The sequence below is a fragment of the Diabrotica virgifera genome, chromosome 5 (assembly GCF_917563875.1).
Source record: "Diabrotica virgifera virgifera chromosome 5, PGI_DIABVI_V3a".
Classification (NCBI taxonomy): domain Eukaryota; kingdom Metazoa; phylum Arthropoda; class Insecta; order Coleoptera; family Chrysomelidae; genus Diabrotica; species Diabrotica virgifera.
This window is the reverse complement of record NC_065447.1, coordinates 240,014,393-240,041,022: the sequence shown is the minus strand read 5'-3', so window position 1 is coordinate 240,041,022 and position 26,630 is coordinate 240,014,393. Positions and strand designations below refer to the sequence as shown.

At 31.7% G+C, this 26,630-nt stretch overlaps 1 protein-coding gene across 16 annotated transcripts in view; it reads right to left on the bottom strand.

Annotated features, from left to right (window-relative positions):
- LOC114343397 (F-actin-monooxygenase Mical) overlaps nucleotides 1–26,630 on the bottom strand; it is a 228,788-nt gene that overhangs the window by 165,388 nt on the left and 36,770 nt on the right. Inside the window, exon 1 of one of the 16 annotated variants that reach the window (XM_028294231.2) lies at nucleotides 18,428–18,645. The exons of 14 other annotated variants lie outside the window; for them this stretch is intronic. The gene's annotated coding sequence lies outside the window, so the exon portion shown is untranslated. Of the gene's footprint in view, nucleotides 1–18,427; nucleotides 18,646–26,630 lie in introns of those variants that run through there. One more of the 16 variants, XM_028294248.2, reaches the window with a different exon arrangement.

Sequence of the window (26,630 nt, the reverse complement as noted above, 5' to 3'; positions counted from 1 at the left end):
GATATAGAAACTGTAAATTTATATGCTAGACAGACACGGAATTAAAAATAAAGTGTGCATACGAGAAATTTATTAAATATTCAGCAGGTACTAAAATATTTTCATGTTTATTCATATTTTATACAAACAGTTTGAAATTATTTTATAAAAATAATGAACTGTAAATGAGTTACGTGAATATGTATAGATATTTTGCTAATTATCACATTTAATACGAGGTTTATAGAAAGGGTATTGTACATAACGGAACTTTGTTCCTGTTTTAAATTACAATATTTACCAAACAGTAATTAAATATTTTAATCGTTTGTATGAACAAGCGATGGAAATTAAATAATATGTAGCCAGCACACTGTCTAGCTAAGGAAAGATCGAAACAGAAGTGGATGATTACGTGAATAGAGCAAACAGAGATAGTCCAGTAAATGGCCATTGTGGAGTGTAATTTTCAGGGGCAACTTCGAATTGCATGAAAATTTGGATTTAGATTCTACTTACCCTCCATTTCAAAGTTGAAATTGTGCCGTTGGTTGCTTTTACTTGGGGGATGACAGTCACCCCTTCTCGGGGGTGAAAAAATGTGTGTTTAAAATAAGTCCGGAAATGGATACATTAACTGAATATAAGCAACTTTCGTTCTAGAGTTTTTTATGTGAGCCAATACTTTTCGAGTTATTTGCGATTGAAAATGTTTATTTTTCGACAAGAAAACTACGTTTTCAGACGGTTTTTCGCAAATAACTCAAAAAGTGTATATTTTATCGAAAATATATTCTTAGCAAAAGTGTAGCCTATAAAAAAACCAAAAAAATTGTATATCAGTAAAGTCTATAGAGCGAGCAAAAGCAAAGTTGTAGCTCATGAAAAATACGTTCTTATTCGTCTAATTCCAAATCGAATATTTCAACGTGAGATCACCGAAAAATTAAGTAAATTTCGGGAAAAACTTATTATAATTTTTTAAAGTGTTTTGAAAAAGCTTTATTTTTATTTTTTACAAAAGTTTCTAGCATCAAAAATAAACGAGTTACGCTGAAATTATGAAAATCTCCCTCTATTTAGCAGCCTAAATAAAATTAGTCGTTACCGTTTTACCATTTACTTTAAATGTATATGATACATAGACTGACAGAAATTCCCATGTCAAAAAATAACTTCGAAATAGAACTGAACATCATTGCGGAAAGCAGGGTGATCTTGATCATATCTTTTTTGAATGTACTAAGTTTCAACAGCATTCAAACTCTCTCTATAAAAATTTAATTCAACTTGATATGCATGCACCATTCAATATACAGTCTTTGCTGGCTACAGGCTCACAACAAATATACAATATCATTATAGATTTCTTGTCAGATACACGCACAGTCCTATAAGATTTGTACGCGGGCATGAGATTTTTTATGATTTAAGTTACCCGTGTTGAGCTGGCCCCCCCCACTTGAAAAAATTAAAAAACAAATAGCCCTGATTTATGAGCTATTTATGAGCTCTCATATTCCGCAAACTAAAAATTTTGAGCTCGTTCCACTGAGCAGGAATTTAATACCCTAGTGGGGGGGGCTGAGTCAGCCCCCCCCACTACTTAAAAATAGGAATATTGAATCGGTTTTTGCGGCAGAATTACGAGCTATTTATGAGCTCTTGAAATTATATAGTTTCGATTTTTGAGCTCATCCCCTTCACCCCCAAACAACCCTTTAATTGATTTAACTTAAGAGAAAGATGCTGAGAAAACTTAAAATATATCGTATTGCGGATATAATTCCTATAGCTTATATACTCTAAGAATAAACTATTAAATCAAGGGCATTTCGATTATTGAGCTACAACCCCTTCGCAAGAAAACCACCCTATCTTCCCGGCTTAAGAGAAAGTTGTACTTAAAATGCGTTAAACTAATTATTTGGCGACTACATATCATTTAATAATTTATAAGCTTCCAAATTACGCGCATTTAGATCAGTAAATTGCAATTTATTTTGTATAGTGCAGTCACTGAAGGTAAAAATCAACGATTACCTTCAATTTCGGTGAACCTTCATCGATTTTCACGAAAATTGGTCAGTGATTAGAGGATACGTCAAGAAACAAAGGTGACATGGTACCACCTTGTTCCTTTACCCTGAGGGTGGATACCGCCCCTTCTCCGGGGAGAAAATTATTTTATAAAAAATAACTGCACAAATCAATAAAAGAACAAATTAAAAGCAAAATTTATTATATAAAGTTAATAAAATAAGTCAATACTTTTTAAGTTATTAAAGATCAAAGATTTTAATTATTTGTGAAAAAAATGCATGTTTTAAAGAGGTTTTTTGTAAATCACTGAAAAACTGTAAGTTTTTACAAAAAAGTTAATAGTAGTTTAATTCGTATAGCTTATATTCTAAGAATAAACTCTAAAATCACACGCCTTTCGATTATTGAACTACAACCCCTTCGCAAGAAAACCATCCCATATTCCCGGCTTAAGAGAGGGTTGTACTTAAAATAATTTAAATTAATTATTTGTCGACTATATATTGTTTAATAATTTATGAGCTCGCAAAATATACGCATCTCAATTATTGAATTGCCATTTTCTTTCTATAGTGCAGTCACTGAAGGTAAAAATCAACTATGACCTTCGATTTCGGTAAATCTCCATTCATTTTCACGAAAATTGGTGAGCGGATTTTGATACTATCAACTTTTTCTGGATCTTATTTTTGATGGGTATTTCTAAGTACTTTGACAAGTATTTAGTACCTAAGTGTTATAAAATGCATCTTTTTCCCGTTATTTAAGCTTGAACCCTTAGATTTGAACAGTCGCGGAAAAAAATATACATTTAATTACCAATAACTTACTTTAAATTAACATTAAAGGTTTTTCAAGTAAGCAATTTATTATATTTTTATTAGCTTGAATTTTAGTGATGAAAACTTTTTTGTAAAAACTTACAGTTTTTGAGTCATTTATGAAAAATCGCTCTAAAGCATGCATTTTCTTTCCAAAAATTAAAATATTTGATCTTTAATAACTCAAAAAGTATTGATTTATTTTAATCACATTATATAACAAATTTTGCTTACAATTTGTCCCTCTCTCGATTTGTGGGGTTATTTTTAATAAACTAATTTTCACTCCCGAGAAGGGGTGACATATACCCCAGGCTAAAACCCCAAGTTGTTATTGTCAATTCGTGAAAATAAATGGAGATTTACCGAAATCGAAGGTAATAGTTGATTTTTACCTTCAGTGACTGCACTATAGAAAGAAAATGGCAATTCAATAATTGAGATGCGTATATTTTGCAAGCTAATACATTATTAAACGATATGTAGTCGCCAAATAATCAATTTAAATTATTTTAAGAACAACTCTCTCTTAAGCCGGGAAAATGGGGTCGTTTTCTTGCGAAGGAGTTGTAGCTATAGAATCGAAAGGTGCGTGATTTAAGAGTTTATTCTTAGAATATAAGCTATACGAATTAAACTACTATTAACTTTTTTGTAAAAACTTACAGTTTTTCAGTGATTTACAAAAAACCTCTTCAAAACATGCATTTTTTTCACAAACAATTAAAATCTTTGATCTTTAATAACTTAAAAAGTATTGACTTATTTTATTAACTTTATATAATAAATTTTGCTTTTAATTTGTTCTTTTATTGATTTGTGCAGTTATTTTTTATAAAATAATTTTCACCCCCGAGAAGGGGCGGTATCCACCCTCAGGGTAAAGGCGCAAGGTGGTACCATGTCACCTTTGTTTCTTGACGTATCCTCTAACCACTGACCAATTTTCGTGAAAATCGATGAAGGTTCAGCGAACTTGAAGGTAATCGTTGATTTTTACCTTCAGTGACTGCACTATACAAAATAAATTGGAATTTACTGATCTAAATGCGCGTAATTTGGAAGCTTATAAATTATTAAATGATATGTAGTCGCCAAATAATTAGTTTAACGCATCTTAAGTACAACTTTCTCTTAAGCCGGGAAGATAGGGTGGTTTTCTTGCGAAGGGGTTGTAGCTCAATAATCGAAATGCCTTTGATTTAATAGTTTATTCTTAGAGTATATAAGCTATAGGAATTATATCCGCAATACGATATATTTTAAGTTTTCTCAGCATCTTTCTCTTAAGTTAAATCAATTCAAGGGTTGTTTGGGGGTGAAGGGGATGAGCTCAAAAATCGAAACTATATAATTTCAAGAGCTCATAAATAGCTCGTAATTCTGCCGCAAAAACCGATTCAATATTCCTATTTTTAAGTAGTGGGGGGGGCTGACTCAGCCCCCCCCACTAGGGTATTAAATTCCTGCTCAGTGGAACGAGCTCAAAATTTTTAGTTTGCGGAATATGAGAGCTCATAAATAGCTCATAAATCAGGGCTATTTGTTTTTTAATTTTTGCAAGTGGGGGGGGCCAGCTCAACACGGGTATTTAAGTTCAGATTTGCATCTTTTTTTTTTGTCATAAATGTTTTATCACTTTATCAGAGTTCCATTATTGTTTTTATTGTATTATTATTGTATTGTATTATTTATTGGGTTTGTATATATTGTTTCTGTTTATTTTGTATTAGGATTAGGATTGTATTTTGTTTATTGCAACTGGCTGAATGACTAATGTCTATGCCATTAAATAAAAAAAAAAAATAAAAAAATAAAAAAAAAAAAAAAAAAAAAAAACTGAACATCATTAAACAAATAGCAGTAAACAATGGCTATAACGAACAAACAATTAATAAAATTTTAAACCAAAAGAAAGCCCTGAAATTAGTCTATCCACCACCACAGAAAGAACCCAGTACCTTCTGCTCTATCAGATATACTGGCAAGATAACAACAAAAATAGCCAGATACATAAAAAAGAAAGGAATAACACCAGCTTTCAGAACTAACAACAACTTAAGCAAATATATTAAGAACAATAAGATGCGAAAGAGATAACAACTACAGAGTGGTGTCTACAAACTAACTTGTGGTGACTGTACGAAAACTTACATCGGTCAAACAGCAGAACCTTCGACAAACGGATAGCAGACACAAAAGGGCTTTCAACAATAGAAAAACAGACACTTCTACATACACACTTCACCTTCTAGATCATAATCATTCTTTTAATGAAGAGTTTCAAATTCTGCATATTCAAAATAAAGGCCTTAAGCTATCTTTATTAGAATCTATTGAAATTAATCAATTAAAAAATACAGATATAATTCTGAATGACCAACTCGAGACAAACAGCTCCCCACTGCTCAACCTCTTCAGTTAAATACTTTAAAAAGACAAACACATAGTAAACTAAATCACTTGAGAAAGACACTCTGCCAAAACAGCTGTAGTCACATAGTTATATTAAATTTTGTGGAAGTATAGAAAACAAACGTTTTCAGTGTTTTATTGTTAGACAAATGACTTTGTAATAGGATTAAGATTAAGAGTTTTCTAAAATAACTTGATGCCAACTATACTTGGGCTAGAAAAACTTAAAGAACTGCCGGCTCGAATCCTTAATAGATAACTATGACATATTGGGTGGAATGCATCAAATATAGTACCTGCTAATGCTTCAAGTATGTACTACATTTTTGAAGATTTTACTACACTTATAAAGCATTATTACACTTACAAATGTTTTGTAAGTATTTTAGTACACTTACAAAGCATTTAATGCTTTTTAAGTGTAGTAAAATCTTCAAAAATGGAGTACATACTCGAAGCATTAGCAGGTACTACGTTTTATGCATTCCACCCTTTGTTTTGTGTAATACCTTTGTGTAATGTTTGTGTATCATTTGATTTTCACTATTTAATAACAGAACTAACCAGAATGGTTGATTCTTTATTTACTTGCCTAGACAACATTTTTATAAATTTTAACCATTTAAACACAAAAGTTGTAATTATCACTATCACATGAGATCATTATGGGATTTCCATTAAAATTAATGCAGATAAGCTGATAATAATTAAGACTAATTTATGACTATAGCCTATGACTGATTTAGCAATACAATAAGGAAATTTTAGTAAATACATACATTATTAATCAATTAGAATGAACTAAGTATTTGGAAAGTAGTGATTAGATTAGAAAAAAATTTGAGCAATGAAATAAAATATGCAGTCAATGTAGTTTTTCCTTTAAAATTTCAAATAAGGAAAAACGCAAAAAAATATACTGGGTTAACGATAAACTGAAACAGAAGGCATGAGCTAAATAATAGGATACAAGTTTGGGGAAAACATAGAATTTCATTTCATAAGTCGGAATATTATTCATTCAAAAGAGTGAAAAGAGATATAGAAAAGGAATATTTGCAGTAAAAAGAATAATCGACGAAAAACTTTGAAAATAAGACAATATCAATAAAACCATTCGGTCTCTAATAAATACAGGCTTTGTAAACTATACAACACGACAATAGTTGCAGAATACCGATAGTCTAACGCTAACATTAGTATAGTTATTTTCCTAACAAGTGCAGAAAGTCATTCTTTTCCGCACGCGACTGCAGTTTGCCGAACGACGCGAAGCGGGAGTTCGGCAAGCAGTCGAGTGAGGAAAAGAGACTTTCTGCAAGAGTTAGGAACAATATTTTCTCTAAGAGTCTTTAAAAAATTACCAAATGTTAATCAATTAATTTAATTAATATGAAAATACCTACACAAATTAATTCTTTGACAAGGTTGTCAAAACCAAACTTTCAATATAATTAGTTAGCATGACGACGATCTTGGTTTCCATGACGATGATTCAAAACGACTGTTATTGTCTACCGATTTGACTTTCGAATATTATGTCAAAATAATATTATTTCATCGAATTGTCAGTAGTAATTGCACAAGAGCTCTAAAATTCTATATTAATTTTAGAGATCGAGTGAAATTTGTTGCGATTATTTCACGAATAAAACTGTTCAACTCCAAAATTTTATTGTAATTTATTTATGTAAGTACAAATTAGTACAATTAAACACACAGTTGTTATAAATATTAATTTGACGGTTGAAAGTCATCACTTTTATAATTTTTAAAACATTAATTGTCATTAATGTCACTGAATGTATTTTTTCGTAGCAACGAAGGGCATCTGACGTAATATACTTGACGACGGGAAATTATCAAAAATTATCGATTTAATTTATAGTACATTCTTTCACGGTTTTTGCTCTAAATTTTAAAGAACCGCTTGGATTGACATGAAATTCTTCATACGTATAGCTTACATGTCAAAGAAAAAAAGTGATATTGTGCCGATGTGTGCTTTTGCCCTGGGGGTGACTTTCACCCCCTCTTGTGGGTGAAAAAATATATGTCCAAAATAAGTCCGGAAATGGGTAAACTGACTAATTTTAAGTAACTTTTGTTCTATAGAGCTTTTTCGCCAAGTCAACACTTTTCGAGTTATTTGCGAGTGAATATGTTCATTTTTCAACAAAATAACCACATTTTTAGACGGTTTTTCGCAAATAACTCAAAAAGTAAGTATTTTGTCGAAAAAAATGTTCTTAGCAAAAATATAGCATATAAAAAAGTAAAAAAACTGGTGTACGCGTTAGGTCTCTGGATCTCGTAGAACCAGAGTTATAGCCAATGAAAAATAGATTCATATTCACCTTTCAAATAGAGTATTTCGACGTGAAATATCCAAAAAATTAAGCACTTTTTGGGGAAAACCCATTATAACGTTTTTAAAGTGTTTAAAATAAGCTTTATTTCTGTTTTTACAAAAAGTTTCTAGCATTAAATTTATGCAAGTTACGCTCAAAATAAAGTTGGTCCCTTTTATTTTGACAAAAAAAATCGGGAACACCACCCCCTAATTAGCAACTTAAATGAAATTAATCGTTACCGCTCCACAAATTATTTTACTTATGTTGTGTTTATATGATCTGTAAGTTTCATTGATTCAAAGTGCTTATTTTTGAAAAAATTTGGTTTCAAAGTAAAATTTTTAAAAATTTTAATTTTGAAAAATATGCTTTTTTCAAAACAACTTAAAAATTGTTAGAGATACCAAAAATCTCGAAAAACAAAAAAGTCAGCATTGCTTTTCTGAATATCATGTATTTTTTTGTTTTTCTGTTAGACAAAAATTGATTAAGATTTGGTGTTTCTAAATTTGCATACATTCGTGATCAGTGACTCGTTCAACCCCTTGTAACTACAGCCTTTTCATTAATAAGGACTTTGAACCGATGAAACTTACAGATCATATAAACAATACATACACGAGTCAAGAAACTTGTGAAGTCGTAACGATTAAGTTCATTTAAGATACTAATTAGGGGGTGATTTTATCGATTTTTTTACCAAAACAAAAAGGGACTCACTTTGTTTTGAGCGTAACTTGTTTACTTTTGATGCTAAAAATGTTTTTTATAAAACAAAAGTGAAGCTTTTTTTAAACACTTTAAATAAGTTGTAATGAGTTTTCCCCGAAATGTGCTTCATTTTTGGTTATTTCACGTTACAGTATTCCATTTGGAATTTGACGAATATGAACCTATTTTTCATTAGCTATAACCGTTGAATGAAATATTGATGTGGCAATATTGTTATGACAATACCTCAATCAACGCTATAACTCTGCTTCTACTAGGTATAGAGACGTGATATATACACCATTTTTTTTTAAATTTTTTACAGGCTATATTTTTGTTAAGAACGTTTTTTCGACAAAATACTTACTATTTGAGTTATTTGCAAAAAACCGTTTAAAAGCGTGGTTATTTTGTTGAAAAAATGAACATATTCACTGCCAAATAACTCGAAAAGTATTGACTTAGTGAAAAAACTCTGTAGAACAAAAGTTACTTAAAATTAGCCAGTTTATCTATTTCCTGACTTACTTTGGACGAATATTTTTTCACCCCTAAGAGGGGGTGAAAACCACCCCCAGGGCAAAAGCACATATCCGCACAATATCGCTTTTTTTCTTTGAGATGTTAGCTATGTGTGTGCCAAATTTCATGTCAATCTAAGCGGTTCTGTAAAATTTAGAGGTTTTGCGATATTTTACCGTTAAAGAACGGACTATTAGATTTATGTAGTAGCTTTCTATTGGTCAGAATCTCCTATGAATGAAATAATCGCGTTAATTTCAAAACAGGAACACAATAAGATATATTTGAAATAAATTAGTAAATAATATCTAAATATTAGTTTATTGCATGTATTATAATTACTTTAAGGCCATATTAACATATCTAAATTAACACGCGTGCGGAAAAGTAAAAAACGCGTGCGGAAAAGTTAAACTTTCTAACCTAAAATGCGTGCGCGAAAGTAGACATTTTTGCACGCTCGTAGAAAAAAATATATGTAGTTGATACAGAAAACCGATAATTTAAAGATACTGGAAGAAAAAATAGAGCAAGCGATATATAAAATAGAGCAAACAATAGACCACGTTTACACACTAGAAAAACTGTTAGAAAACAAAAAAATATACAACTCAAAACCGAGATCCGAACTCTGGAAAGGAATTCACAAATTGGGAATGCAGAAAAATTAATAGAGGAGACAAAAATATGTACAAAGAAGTGTTCTTTCAAACTGGAACGAGAATCATATGAAACTATAACAAAGACAAAGTATCTCTTGCAGAGATTTAAAACATGGAAGAAAAAGGAGAGTGGAAAAATATTAAAAACATGGAAAAAAAAAGAGAAGGATGGCTTTCCATCGAAAATGAATGATCTGAATTAAAACTATGAGAGAAATGCACTGATTAAAGCATCGAGAGAGATAGAAGATTTACTTATGAACGTTAAGGTACGTATCCATACGTGGGTGCTCCTGCTCAAATGGATACGGCATGCGCTCGCCTACATATAAACCGCAAACCGGCTGAATCGAAGAGGGTGAGCGCCGAGCGGCGATCACCAACGTATCCACTATGTGGAGCTGCTACACCGATCACTCACGTAGGGATACGTAACTTTAGAATCACTCCACACTTGTGCTTGATGGGGATCTTCATCTTTGTCAGTTTTCAGACAATAGGTTTGTTCTAGCAAACAGTCAAACTAGTCAGAAACCGTCAGCAAACAGTTGGTCAGTGAGAGAACATAATACAGTCACCAGTGCGCTATCCCCTCTACTCGCGCTGGTCGACTATTCGCTGATGGTTTCAAACCGTTTGAAACTGATGCTAGAACAAACCTAATAATGACAAATACTCAAAACGTTGACTGAGACTACAAAGACTTATGATAATGGGTTTACTACGATAAAAAGGGTTTACTACGATAGAAAGGGGGCGAACAAAAGATTATGTAGAGTAGCAAGGATGGACAAACATCGCAAAAAACAGGAAAATTAACATGCAACAAAAGAGAAAAGATTGGAGAACGTGAGAAGAGATGTAGATGGATAAAAAACAGAATGGTGAATGGAGTTCCAGGAAGAGAGGTTTAACTGAGATGGAGCTAGGCCAAAACGGGGTATTAGAGAAGGGAAATTAGGAATCGAGATCAGTTGAAAAGTATGAACTAGGGAACAAACTGAAAACAGTCCTCCTTGAATAATATATAATATGAGTACATGTGAATTGTTGACACAATTTCAAATGTAATGCCATAACTTTCTAACATTCATGCAGAATAAATCAACTGTGGTTACTAATTTTCTTGACTTCCTGACATTCTTACAAGTGCACCTAATTATTAAAATACCAATTGTTACCTCTATTCAACAATATTCCAAGCGAACCGTGAAAAACCACAACACAACAAACGCCCCTCCTACTTTTACTTTGTAAAAGTATCATCGATAGAACTACAACAATTTTACAACAATAATACCAAACATAGTCCATGTGGTGAGGCCGATCTCGTATGAAAAAATTTCTGATTCGGTTTCTTTGCGGATTCCTGTTCAAAAATGTTTCCTTTAAACAAATCAAAAGGGTGCCGGACGACATTTTTGGCAGACATTGTTTAAACAATTTTTTTTAAACAAATTCAAAATGTCACCTTTTTTTACGCGAAAAATATTTTTTTAGGATTTTTTGATCATTTTAAAAAAATCTTGTCATTTTTCTCAAAAGTTGATAGTTTTCAAGTTATATGTGATTTAAAATATGCAAAATGCGAAAATACTCTTTTTTGGGAACATGAAAACTCATATAGTTGTTTCATTATATCTTTGCACAAACGTCTTGATTCATTTGCATTTAAAATTCAATGTTTAAACTTCAATTTATGCACTTGGCAACCTCAAAAATAATAATTTACATATGAGTTTTCAAGCCTCGAAAATGCGTATTTTCGCATTTTCCATAACTAGAAAATTATATCAACTTTTCAGAAAAATGACAAAAGACTTTTTTTGTCTAAAATGACCCAAAAAACCTGAAGAGACCTGACCCAAAAAGTCCTGCGGAAAAAATATTTTCTGAAAAAATAAACAAAAGATACAATATTTTTTTCTATAACACAATTGAATACAGAGACATTCCTAACAAAACTATGTACTTTGGATTGAAAGGTATTCATCAAAATAAAAATATTAGGTGAGTATTTACCGTACTGTTTTCCATTTACTGTCAAACGATGTTCTTCAATTTCGAATGCCCACATTACACAAGAAGCACGACGACACTATAAGTATGTATTTGGGACATAAATAGTACTGTTAACACAATCACAATCAACATATGAGTTCTATAAAGTATTATTTGTTGCAATTATTTCATATTAGATAAGGGCAGAAATCAGATAACAAACCGACATGACGTAAAAAATATTTTTTATGATTTTTTGATCATTTTAAACAAAAACGGTCTCTTGTCATTTTTCTCAAAAGTTGATAGTTTTCGAGATATATGCAATTTAAAATATGCAAAATGCGAAAATATTCCATTTTGGACACATCATGAAAACTGATATAGTTGTTCCATTATATCTTTGCACAAACGTCTTGATTCATTTGCATTTAAAATTCAATGTTTAAACTTCAATTTATGCACTTAGTCCTATCGTAAGTGGGGGTACAACAGCCTCCTTAATTCAGATTTGAGTTATTCAAGTTCTTTTTATATATTTTCAACCGTAGAACACGAATTTTTTGGGTAACAGTCCGGATGTTGATAAGATTGTTATAAACAAAGAACTTGAGGAATCACATAACAGCGATTTTTCGCAAAACAAAACATTTTTTTGTATTTTTTGGGACTTCTAAGCAAAAAATGTTTTTACAAGTTTTTTCGTAGGATGCATAGTTTTCGACATAAACGCGGTTGAACTTTCAAAAAATCGAAAAATTGCAATTTTTGAACCCGAATAACTTTTGAAAAATAAAATAGCAATTCTGCTTACCGCATTTGAAAGTTTAAGTTAAATTCTATCGGTTTTGATTATTTTCATTGCTAAAAATTAATTTTTTTATTGTTAAACAAAGCTATAAACACGTAGTGCTTGAATGATGTTTTCAATGCATTTCTCATTTGAAATCAAAGGAGTAGGCGCGCATACAGACAATTTCTACGTAGATTAAGTACATTAAAACGCATGCGTTGGGCACGGGAAACACTATGTGTTTATAGCTTTGTTTAACAATAAAAACATTAATTTTTAGCAATGCAAATAATCAAAACCGAAAGAATTTGACTTAGAACTTTCAAATGCAGTAAGCAGAATTGCTATTTTATTTTTTAATCAAAAGTTAGTCGGGTTCAAAAATTGCACTTTTTCGATTTTTTGAAAGTTCAACCGCGTTAATTTCGAAAACTATGCATCCTACGAAAAAACTTGTAAGAACATTTTTTGCTGAGAATCACCCAAAAAATACAAAAAAATGTTTTGTTTAGTTCATCAAGTTCTTCGTTTAAAACAATCTTATTGACATCTGGATCAACTGTTACCCAAAAATATATAAAAAAACTTGGGTAAGTCCATCTGAATTAAAGAGGCCGTTGTACCCCCCCCCTGGCGACAGGACTAATAATAATAATTTACATGAGTTTTCAAGTCTCGATAATGCGTATTTTCGCATTTTTCATAACTAGAAAATTATCAACTTTTCAGAAAAATAACAAAAGACTTTTTTGTCTAAAATGACCCAAAAAACCTGAAAAGACCTGACCCAAAAAGTCCTGCGGAAAAATATTTTTTGCAGAAAAAAGGTGATATTTTGATTTTGTTTAAACAATTTGTGCCCAAATATTTCTTCCGACACCCTTCTGATTTGTCGGCACCGAATCGGAGAATTTTTCATACGGGAGCATTCCACAACATGGACTAATTTGTAAAAGTATCGATAGAACAACAAAACAACAATAATACCAAACATGATCATTGATGCAAGTCACACGCGCTCCTGCTTTGTAGGTACACATGTACAAGACATTCAATCACGCGTTGCAGATTGAATTTCGTAGGTTCGATCTGCACATCACCATTGACCTTGTAAACAGGTCAGTAGTTGGCTTGGCATCAAAAAGTGCAGGTAAAATAACATATCTTCACACTTGGGTATTTACTGTTAATTTATTTATATATGGAAAAATTGCTCCACATTCTTTTAACGTCGATGAAAAATGTTCTGATTAATAGGAAAGTATAAGGGCATCCTCGCATACAAGTCGTAGAAAAGTCACAAAATCATATCTAACTATTAGCTAATCTTTAGTAAAAGACTAAGAATCTTAAATTATCAATAAATGTAAATACCTATTGTAAAAATGGACCACAACCTTGATAATGCGTGGAAAGTTGGGTCTATAGTGATAAAAATGTGGTTAAAAATTCACAGTGATTAATCAATTAGTTTAAAATTTTTGTTATTAAAGTAGTTTTGACTGTTTGTTTTAGGATTAAAAATGAACTTTTAATTTCATTTAATCAAATATTGTTATTATGGGCAGTGCCTATCTCGGCCCAAAAAACAGGTAGGTCTTTTAAAAATGTCACCAAGTCGGCGCAAAGATTAAAACTGACCGAGATAAAATATACCAGCTCGGCTCATGGGATAATTGTTACAATCAAATAATTTTATGATCAATATGTCTCAAACATCTAACCATTTATTTATCCTATGTATCAGTAGCGAAATCGATTCCACCAGTGGCGTAGCGTGAGTGTCGGCTGCCCGGGGCGGAGGACAATTTTGCCGCCCTCTTATTTAGGTATTTTAATTTAATGTATACTATACATTACATACAGTATTTATAGAGAAGTTTTCGGCGAGAACAGTCATCATTATTTTGCATTATACAGGTTAGATTTTAAATAAAAAAGTTTATTTAAGTTTTACAATCACGTTTAATAATTCTCTGTCAATATTATCTGCAAAGCATTTACTTTCTGAGCGCAAAATTTTACGTCCAGTCCCCTTGTTTGTAAATATTTTTGTGCATCATTCACGTCATGTAGCACCGGTTGCCACAGGCTTAAAAAACAAAGAAATGAAAATGACTGTATCGAAACTAGCAAAGCACCTGCATCTGTCCTAGTGTTTAAGCTTTCACATGCCTCTGTCAGTTTTTCCAAAGTGACGAGAATGTCTTTATAATGATGCCATGTCACATTTACGGCATGGCCTCTTGCATTCCACCGCGTGTCTTGAACCATTTTTAAGAAGCTTTTGCCTGTAGCTGCTGTCATAACCTCCCAACGATGTGCCGACGAGGAGAAAAAGAATAGCAACGTTCTAAAGTCCCGAAAAAATTTACTGAATCCACCTCAATTGAGGCAGGTTGTAAACAAACTAGGTTTAACGAATGATTTGAGCAAGGTACGAATTCAGCTTTAGGGTTTATTTCTTGAATTATTTGCTGAACTCCTGAGGCAGGTTGTAAACAAACTAGGTTTAACGAATGATTTGAGCAAGGTACGAATTGAGCTTTAGGGTTTATTTCTTGAATTATTTGCTGAACTCCTGAATACTTTCCAGTCATAGCAGCATTATCATATGCATGGCCTCTACAGTTGCTTATATCTAGGCCATCAACTTGAATCTTGTCCAAAATCATCTTTGAAATTCCTGCAGCAGTTTTGTTTTAGTTTCAATGAAATCTATAAAAGCTTCCATTACTTTTACTTCCTGATTTTCAATTACTACGTATCTTAATACGTGGCTCGTTTGATCTTTATGAGAAAAATCTGGAGTGTTGTCGAAGATAATTGAATAATACTTAGCCTTTTTTATCTGCCCGATGATATGTTGGCGAACATTATTTCCCAAAATGGCATAAATTCGTTTTGTATTTGTGGTGACACACAAGTGATTGAAATGTTGCCACACATTTTAGAACTTAAAGATGTTCACGAAGTACAGGATCGTATTTTGCAATTAAATTAACCAATTTTAAAAAGTTTCCTCTATTGGTACTGGTGTCGTTTTCTATATGTCCACGCAAAGCCAAATTTTGTTTGCCAAGGAATCTTATATTATCAAACATTCTGATAATAATTGCCTGCCATTGCTTTATTTCTTTTGCCACTATGTCTTGCCCTTTTTTGTCAAAAGTCTGTCTTTTTTGAAGTCTGCTCTGCAACTCCTACCATTTGCAATAATTTTGGATGTGTACACTTGACTCGTGACTTGAAACCTTATCATTTTAATTTCCACCAAGTATTAAATCCATCAGATGAGCAAAATTTAGATCCATTCGGTGTATTTACGTTCTCAAATAAACGACAACAAAAGCAAAATAATGATCCTTTAGATGGAGAATAAGCCATCCAAGTACGTAAAACTTTTTCGCCGTTACTCAATGTACGGTAAAACCATTCCTTAGTAAGCCGTCTTGTCTCTTTTTTTGGTTTTTGATTTTAAAGATTCCGTGCTCCTTTCAATCGGTCCGAATTTGTAGTTGCGATAAAAATATAAAATGGTTCAAATATTTACAAAATATTTTTATTATTTATTGTTAAATTTTGCCGCCCCCTAAAAAGTGACGCCCGGGGCGTGCCGCCCCTACTACGCTACGCTACTGGATTCCACGTCCACCATTTCCAACCAAGAGAAACTGTTTCTTAAATTCGCAAATAACCCAAAATTTCTGTACAATATTGAAGGAAGGGGTATTGAGGGTAGGATGTTTTTCTATGTTAATAAGAAATTTTTCCTAATTTAAAATTCCAAGATAAAATTATTATCATACATACCTACTAATGGGTACTAATTCGTAACTATTTTAATCCCCCATCCTAATTACAGGTCAATTGGTAACTCTGGCCCTCAGATAATTTTTCGGTAACCAATCAACTACCAGTGAATTCGTAACTAAATAAAGGTATAATCTTTTAGGATTGAAATAAACATATGGAAAATCTCTTTGCTTTTAAATTATCAGATGGATTTAAATAATTTATCATTGCTAAACATCTAAATATTGAATTTACAATTACTTGATAAAAACCAAGCTCGTGTAGAGCTATACTTGATGGAAATAATATTTATAACACGTGTTAATGAAACACTATAATATTGTTTCAATTATTTTATTTTTGCTCTTTTTTATAGGTACATATAATACAAATATAATGTTTTTAAGCAAACCAAGAAACATTCGGTTTAGATTTAAGGTATTGGATTTAATCAATGGTTTCGAATTCACCTGAAGAAAGTTTCGAGTTGGCAGGTCAGGTAATAGAAAAGTTACGAATTGGCCGGTGTACATTTTGATTTGAAAATTTTTGTCATTAAAAGTTACCAGTTGGCGCGTATCCTTTAAAATGTACCTGGGGTATCATAGACATAAAGGACTAAAGGATTATAGTGAGCCGAGATGGGAATACCCCGTTATTATTTCGTAATAATCAAAAACCATTTTGAAACTGAAATGAAATATTGAGCCTTTTTGCCTCCTGGCTGTCCACTTTTACCCCTATTATGGGACAAAAAAGGAACACCAGACAAGCTCCCTAAAAATTTTAAAATAACCTATTTCAAAAATTATTAAACAAAAAATTATTTATTAGTCACATAACTGATCTTTTGATTAGTACTCTATATTTTAATATATTAGGTATGTTCAGTTTGTACATTATAATTCAAAATAGTGAAATTTGACCTTTCAGCCTCGTCCTACCTATTAGTTTAAAAATGATTCTAATTGTTTAAGTTAAAATTAACAATAACTTTGCAAAACGATTTTTGGTTATACGATACCAATAAAATTACCATATCCTTACGTCTGATGTCATTACAAAAAAAATTATCTTTGAGATAAACAATTTAAATAACTTTCAAACTAATTGATGGATCAAGCTGAAATTTTAATGGTTTGTTAATTACTACAAATCCCACCTTTGCTTGCAATCACAAAAGTGTAGGATAACTTTTACAAAAGTTATAAAAAGTTGACTCAAGGAGGAATCCGAACAAGACATTGTGCATAAACATGACCAACAACTCACAGTATGGTGAAGATATGTAGATGATGTGTTCTCCATTTAGTCTCACGGACCAGAAAGAAGCAGAAGCATAATTTCTATAAAAATTAGACAACAAACGCAAATAGAAAGAACAATCATAGACGACATCGAAAAACAACAGCGTACGGACACGTAAGACGAATGGAGAAAAGAAGAATCCCCAAAAAAGTGTTAGAAATACCCCCACAGAAAAACGGAAACTAGAAAGACCAGCAACTACATGGATAAAGGGCTTCTCCAAGGCAATGTTGAAAAGAAATTTAAGAGAGGAAGAATGTCATAATATAAAGGAGTGGCGATTAGGACCGGAAAGGCGTAGAACGGTATAAAATCGATTTAATATTACAGAAGAGTCTCTCTATAACGAACACGGGTATTACGAGGTTTCGCTTACAACGAGGTCCACTAGATGTCCCATGAAATTCCTATTGAACTACAACAGCTCTATAACGAGGCATATTTGATTATAACGAGGAAAAACGAAATCGAAGAATATGTTTCTTTACCTGTTTTTGCCTTGGTGATGGCCTTAAATAAATACCATAACTAACTGTATACCTGTATCTGTATATCTGTGCTTATTGAGACCAGTGTTGTAATAAATTCCACCGCCAGTAATAAACTTCTTCCTTCTTGTTTATTTATCGACCGATTTTGAATATTGTAGGACTTTTACAATTTACGATGGCCAAATTTCATTGTTGAGGTTGACCATCGACACCTAATAAACTACGTAAGAGGCATCAAAACATTTCAGTGGTGGTGGTACGCACAATATTATTATTGTCTGTTATAACGAGATCCGCTTATAACGAGGTAATTAGTCCGCCATTTCAGTTCTCGTTATAGAGGGAGTCTACTGTATATATCTTATAAATTTCTAATTTCTGAATAAATTTCTGTTTCAGGAAAAAATAAATAAACAAAAGATATAATATTTTTATCTTTAGCACAATTGAATACAGATATACATTCATAACAGAAGTATGTACTTTAGACCAAAACGTATTCATCAAAAAAAAATATTAGATGAGTATTTACCGTACTGTTTCTGTTTTTCGTTCCCTCTCAAACGATATTGTTCAATTTCGCATGCTCACATTACACAAGAAGCACGACGACACTACAAGTATGTAATTGGCACATAAATAGTACTGTTAACACAATCAGAATCAACATAATATATGAGTTCTATAAAGTATTTGTTGCAATTATTCCATACTAGATAAGAGCAGAAATCAGATAACAAACCGACGTGACGGATCAAAATTTAAACTACAGTTAGTAGTAGAAATGTATTAGTACAAACAATCAAACAATTCGATTATCTGAGATTTTGAAAAGATAAAAAGATAAGAATGTTGATAAAACAGAAATTTTGGAAATAGACTTATAAAGAAAACAATGAACTTTAGAATCCATTCTTAATCATGCATTCTTGAGTAATACACGCAAAAAATATTAATGCTGTCTGATAAACAATATTGTTGTTTACTTGTGCGTAAATATACAACGATAGCGGTTTTCTGACGCGCCAACAATTGTCCATGCACGAAATATGGACACTCGTGACATGTCCTGGAAACAAATCCTGATATTTTGTTATATAAGTCTGAATTAAAAACAATAATTAAACAAACTAAAGACAATCTAAAAAACACAAACCTACAGGCAAAAAAACATGGATGACTGATGAAATATTAGAAATAAAGAATTCAAGAACACGACATAAGAATGAACAAAGTTAATATAAAGAAATTCACAAACAAATAAAAAGAAAGATGGTGGAGACAAATGAGAAATGTCTTACAGGAACATGTAAAGACTTAAAGAAAAAATACAAACTTCTCCATAATAAAACAAACGAGCTAACTGGAAATAAAAATAATACGCCTGGATCCCGCGTACCAAAAAAAAGTTTATTAATAGCACGCTGAAAATTTGTTAATTGCTTAACGGTGTCTAGTCGGACAAACTTTGATGTAGGGGAACACTGGAACAGGGGAAGTTTTAATTGCGGAACAGGTTAAAAATTTGGAACGTCAGACTACGAAAACGTTCCATGTATTTTGTCGGACAGAACTTCCAATTGATTTCGTACCATTTCATTAAACTCTCATGCAAAAATCAGAGTGCAATTTATCACCAACATTTAGTTGTTTATAACGCAGTTTCCTCAAAAGTTAAAAAAGTAGACTTAGCTTGTTTTAGCAGTAAGCCGACGATTTGTTCTATTGATTTATTTGATATTTATATTTTAATTTAATTTGACATATTCATATCCTTTACAATTCCAAAACGCAAATTTCCATAACGCAAAATTTATATTTTGTTTAAATATTAAACTAATTTATACTTACTACTTCTCAAACATTTTTATTAGAACAGTGCCAAAAATTAAAATAATAAAAGAATAAAACACACACAAACACAATAAACAAGCCACAAATGATGTCTGAACATTAATTGTCGAAAATTTTTTTTAACTAAATATGTATTTTCTGAAAATACAATTATATAATAAATATACTTACAATCATAAAATGTATTAAAAAAAACAAAAAAGAAAGTTTCTATTGGGACTCGAACCAGCGCTGATAAGCGCGGTTGGTATTGGAATTCATTCGCCTTCAACGCTTAGCCACGGACACTATGTGTCATTATTTACGAAGATCGACTAACTAAACGGATTAAACTTGTGATATTTTGATATTTTGAAAATTGATCAAATTATTTTAATTTTGAATTGAAATGATTTAGAATTGAAAAAATACAACAAAACATAGAGTAAGAAAACAATATATTAGGTGAATATTGATAGAAATTTTGATGGTAATCAAATTATATAAATAAAAGTATTACATACTATGTATTTTGGCAGATCAAATAGGTAGGTTTATACCCATGATAAATTAACAATTATTACGTACCTGTTGCTTTTAAAAACTATTTAAAAGTCACTACAATGTTATAAACTTTTTTGTTTCTGTCCTCACAAAAATAAAACTAATATATTATACATTTGTTTACCTTTACCTTTACCTCCAAACCACAGCTGTCCTACAGCTGCCATATCGGATAATTTTTGACATGTCATTTGAACATCCAATCAGAACAAAGTTATAATGCGCATGCGCCGGGCTGATAGGTTTTAACATATAAAAATTCACCCTCTATCGCCGGTAAAGAAGTATAACTTCAAAAATATGCGCTGTCACGGAAAAAAATTGTTGAAAACTTTTATAATACACACACCGGCAAAATTAGCCGAACACCTTAAAAATGGGACATGTTTGATGCCTTGAATTTCCTAAACCACTGGTCCGATTTGAGTGATTCTTTTAGTATGTTATAGCCTTATTATTTAAGAATATCTTTGTAATAATATTGTTGCTAGACAGGTAAATATCATTTTATACCGGGTGTACCAATCATACTGTGTTTTTTCTTAAAGTTTGGAACACCCTGTGGAGTATTCTAGCATATGCAAAATATTAAAATTAATACTCGATTGTAGACTTAAACTTTCTTAACATTTTCCTTTTTGATTCATTTACTTATGTGAGATAATAAAAAAGTTATGTGCTTTAACAACTATCCATATTTTTCATCAATAAATCCTCATAGTAGGGGAGGAAAGTATACTAAAGGACATCGCACACATCTTATGGAAAATATAATGTCACTCAAATTCAATAAAATTTATACGAATAGATTCGTTTTAAATTAACGATTAAATCTTATCATTGCGCTAACTCTTAATTATGATTAATTACGGCGCAAATTGCAATTAAAGTTTATCGAAATCACATTTTTTGAGTCAGTAAAAGTGTCAGTTACAATTACTATTGCTCTGGGTGCTATTCACAAGAGCTTAAACCCCGCTGGGTCTAAGCGGATTAGTGAAACTAATCCGCTGATTTATGGAGTACCGACAATTTGGGTAGTTTAAAATATTTTTTCTCTCTCTAACTTATGTACGTACCCATTTGATTTCAGATTTATTTACATCAATTTCTGCTCTTATTATTGAAAATATAGAGTTGGCGCAATGATAAGATTTGACCGTTAATTTAAAACGCATCTATTCGTATAAATTTTATTGAATTTGAGTGACATTATATTTTCCATAAGATGTGTGCGATGTCCTTTGCAGTTACTCGAGCGTTATGGGGACCTGTTGGATTGCGAAGAGTATGTGCTAAAATCAGAAAAAGGTTAAGTTAAGTTTTCCATAAAGTGGGGGACTTTGCATTTTTTCATTTAATTTTCCTTTTGAAACAATCATTTTTCTCCGATTATAGCGCTATCTATCCATAATTCGAAAAAATGTGTCGAATAAAAGTTGCTTATTTTAACGTAAAGAATCCAAATCTGCAATAAAAATTGGGGGCTCCTATTTAAGATTTTAAATTAAATCCCCCACCCCACCTCCGTGGGGGCTCGTGACACTCCACGGAGAGGGGTGGGGGGTAAATTAAAAATTTTAAATACGAACCCTGCGATATTTCGCGAAATGAACATCAGATCGTAAAACTGCAAAATACATCTATTCAATATTTTTCAAAAATCTACCGAATGGCACCAAACACGACCCCCACGGAGGTGGGGGGGGGGATTACTTTAAAATCTTAAATAGGAGCCCCCAATTTTTATTGCAGATTTGGATCCTTGACGTAAAAATAAGCAACTTTTATTCGCAACATTTTTTCCAATTATGGATAGATGACGCTATAATCGGAAAAAACGATTGGTGGACATGGAAAATTAAATTAAAAAATGGAGAGTCCCACACTTTATGGAAAACTTAACTTAACTTTTTTTTGGTTTTAGCACCCACTCTTCACAATCCAATTGGTCCCCATAACGCTCGAGTAACAGCAAATTTAGCATACTTTCCTCCCCTACTATGAGGATTTATTGATAAAAAACATGGCTAGTTGTTAAAGCACAGAACTTTTTTATTTTCCATAATAAGCAAATGAATCAAAAAAGAAAATGTTAAGAAAACCTAAGTCTACAATCGAGTTTTAATTTTAATATTTTATATATGCTAGAATATCCCACAGGGTGTTCCAAACTTTAAGAAAAAAACACAGTATGATTGTAACACCCGGTATAAAATGACATTTACCTATCTAGCAACAGTATTATTACACCGATATTCTTAACTAATAAGGCTATAACACACTAAAAGAATCACTCAAATCGGACAACAGGTTTAGGAAATTCGCGACATCAAACATGTCCCATTTTTAAGGTGTTCGGCTAATTTTGCCGGTGTGTGTATCTATAATCTATAAAAAGACCATTTGTTTAAACTACTGTAAATACTTATTTAAAAGCCCACTAACCATTTTATACAACCTGTAAAAAACGTTTAAAAAATAATGTAATCTGGGAAACACTAGAAAAATTACATTATTTACCATAATTTGTCTTGACGTCACATCAACCTACCATCTGTCTAATATTTAGACAACAATTATTCTGTATTTGTATATAGCAATCAAGTTTATACGAGGAAAACTTGAAAAAATAAAGAGGAAAATTATTTTCGTAGCACCTTTTTCTTAACCTTGAAGTCTCCCGTGAATCCTGTGGTAGCATAATAAACAAAGCAGAAATAATCTTTCTATTTTTTAGAAAAGTCTGAAAACACGTGCGAACAAAACATATCCTGGAAGTAATTACGACGAGAAACACAAAAAATTTCCAAAATAAGGTTGTAGCCCAATAAATGACCGTTTTGGAGTGTAATTTCCAGGGGCAACTCCGAATTGCATGAAAATTTGGATTTAGGTTCTACTTACCCTCCACTTCAAAGTTGAATTTGTGCCGTTGGTTGCTTTTAGTTGGGGGGTGACATTTACCCCTTCTCGTGGGGTGAAAAACGCATGTTTAAAATAAGGCCGGAAATAGATTAATTGACTTATTTTAAGCACCATTGTTCTATAAAGTTTTTTACGTAATTCAATACTTTTTGAGTTATTCGCGATTTAAAATGTTGATTTTTCGACAAAAAAACTACGTTTTCAGACCGTTTTTCCCAAATAACTCAAAAAGTAAATATTTTATCGAAAAAATATTTTTAGCAAAAGTGTAGCCTATAAAAAAACGAAAAAAATGGTGTACCAGTAAAGTCTACAAATTGAGTAGAAGCAAAGTTGTAGCTTATGGAAAATACGTTCTTATTCGTCTAATTCCAAATCGAATAATTCAACTCGAAATCACCGAAGAAAGAAGCGTTTTTCGGGAAAACCTTATTAACATTTTGAAAGTATCGAAAAAAAGCTTATTATTTGTTTTTTACAAAAGTTTACAGCATCAAAAATAGACGAGTTACACTGAAAAAAAAAGTTGGCCCCTTTTTTTGGTAAAAAAAAATCGTGAAAACCTATCTATTTAGCACCCTAAATGAAATTAATCGTTTGGCTTTACCATCTATTTTAACTGTATGTGTATTGTTTATGTGATCTGTAAGTTTGATTGGTTTGAAGTGCTTATTTTTGAAATCATTTGGTTTTATAGTAAAAAAAAGTTTCTAAAAATTTTTGAAAAATTTCATTTTTTTCAAAATAACTTAAAAAGTATTAGTGATAAGAAAAATCTTAAAGAGTAAAAAAATGTAGGTTTTACTGTTATAAATATGCTAGTTTTATTTTGTTTCTCCGTAAAACAAAAATTGGTTAAGATATGGCCGTTCAAAATTTGTATACACTCGTGATTAGTGACCCATTCAAGCTCTCTCAATTATAACCCTTTCAAAAATAAACACTTTAAACCGGTGAGACTGACAGATCATATAAAAAATAGATAGGTAAGTAAATTGTTTGTAAACCGGTAGCGATTAATTTCATTTGGGGAGCTAAACACGGCGAGATTTTCATGATTTTTTTACAAAAAAAGAGGGCCAACTTTATTTTGAGCGTAACTCGCTTATTTTTAATGCTAAAACTTTTGTTAACAATTAAAACAAAGCTTTTTATAAACACTTTAAAAAAGTTTAAATGGGTTTTTCCCGAAAAGTGCTTAATTTTTCAGTGATTTTAGCTTGAAATATTCGATTTGGAATTAGGCGAATAAGAACGTATTTTTCATGAGCTACAACTTTGTTTTTGTTTGATTGATAGACTTTACTGACACACCATTTTTTTGGGTTTTTTATAAGCTACATTTTTGCTAATGATATTTTTTTCGATAAAATATTTACTTTTTGAGTTATTTGCGAAAAACCATCTGAAAACGTAGTTTTTTTGTCGAAAAATCTACATTTTCAATGGCAAATAACTCGAAAAGTATTAACTTACGTAAAAAACTCTATAGAACAAAAGTTGCTTAAAATCAGTCAATTTATCCATTTCCGGTTATCTTGAACGTATGTTTTTTCACCCCCGAGAAGGGGTGACTGTCACCCCCCAAGTAAAAGCAACCAACGGCACAATTTCAACTTTGAAGTGGAGGGTAAATAGAACCTAAATCCAAATTTTCATGCAATTCGAAGTTGCCCCTGAAAATTACACGGTATCGCCGAATTTCCCGTTCATTTACTGGGCTATTGGTCCGTGTCTTTGTACTAGATGGGCTAATTTGATGTAATAGGCGAGGGGCAGCAACCTCTAAATGACGTTCTACTGATAACAAATATTAACTGTTATTGTTTAGCTATTTGGTGAATAGCCAATTTGACTAAATTTTGTGAATTATGTTTTTCTGTGGAGTTGGTGTTCAAAAATGAAATCTTTGGCCAAAATAAATTGTAATATTGTCCTGAAGCTATTTATTTTTGGCTTCTTATACAATTTACTATTTTGCTTGGGAAATAAGCTACAATTTAATTTGAAAATTGAATTTATTGGCGTTTCGACTACCACTTCGGAAATTGTTATGAAAATACAAAATATTAATAAATTAAACAAATTTTGTTTGTTTCTTTATAAAAAAATTATCATGATACTATTCCGACATGGTAAGTATTTGGTCTTATATTCAGTTTACTCCCAAAATTAATACCAAACTCTAATTTTATCTGTATGTTATATTAAAATATAAATAATATTAATAATATTTAGATAATACTAAACTATAAATGATGTTTCCTCGATATGTTATTGACTTACTAATCGTGGTATTTTTTATCTATTGATTTCCTCTTTTAATGTGGATAACCACATCCTACTGCATTCTGCCGAGGAATTTACGAAACAATTATTGGTTTAAATTAACATAATTAGAGCCGCTTATTTGATTTTTCTCTTTTTACCATCTGATTGTTTCAGGACTATACTTGAATCTTTCCACTGAACTCTATGTTCATGGTCCCATGCGTGTTTACATAATTGAGATCTATCAAATTCTCTATTTTTAATATAAGTCTGATGTTCACTTATTCTAACGTTTAATAGTCTACATAAAAATGTTTGAATGATCGAAAAATTTGACAAGAGTTACGAGCAACGATTTCTTTCATAGGACAATGTTGGGGATATCCAACTTCTTAACAACACAGGTCTGGTAAGAAAACTCAAGAGGAAGAAACACATTTGTACACGTATCTTTGTGTAATGAATTATTAGAGCTTAAGGAATACTAAATATTCTTAGCGGTAATTTAAGTTAGTAATGCGTAAAGTTGTTTGCAAAGTCGAAATACAGGGCGAACAATCACAGGTGTTTGAAACGCATCTCTGCTTTTCAACATAGCTCTGGAAAAGGCGGTCAGAGAAAACATATGCAGATGATGTGGACTAGCTGCCCGCACAACACGCAAGCTGGAAGAAATATATACCACCTTCTCAAATGCCTCGAAAGATATGGTGACGATCGCTACCTTTGAAGTGGTGGACAAATTCGCATACTTAATCTCCCTGAACACCTAGGACGTCCTAGGAGAACGTCATGACGGAAGAAATCAAGCGAAGGATAATCCTAGCAAACAAATGATATTTTGTACTGAGTAGACATATGAGAAGCAGAAAGTTAAGCCAAAAAACAAAAATAACCATATACAAAACCCTTATACAACCAGTGTTGACATATGGATCGGAGACATGGACTATCTCCAAGGCAGATGAAACCTTCTGCTTATATTTGAACGAAGGATCTTGAGAGGAATATTCGGTGGCATCTGTGAAAATGGTGTTTGAAGGAGGAGGTAGAACTACGAGATATACCACAGATATAAACATATATTTGTTGGTAAATACGTAGTATCTCTTAGAAAAATAGGAAGACTAAGATGGGCA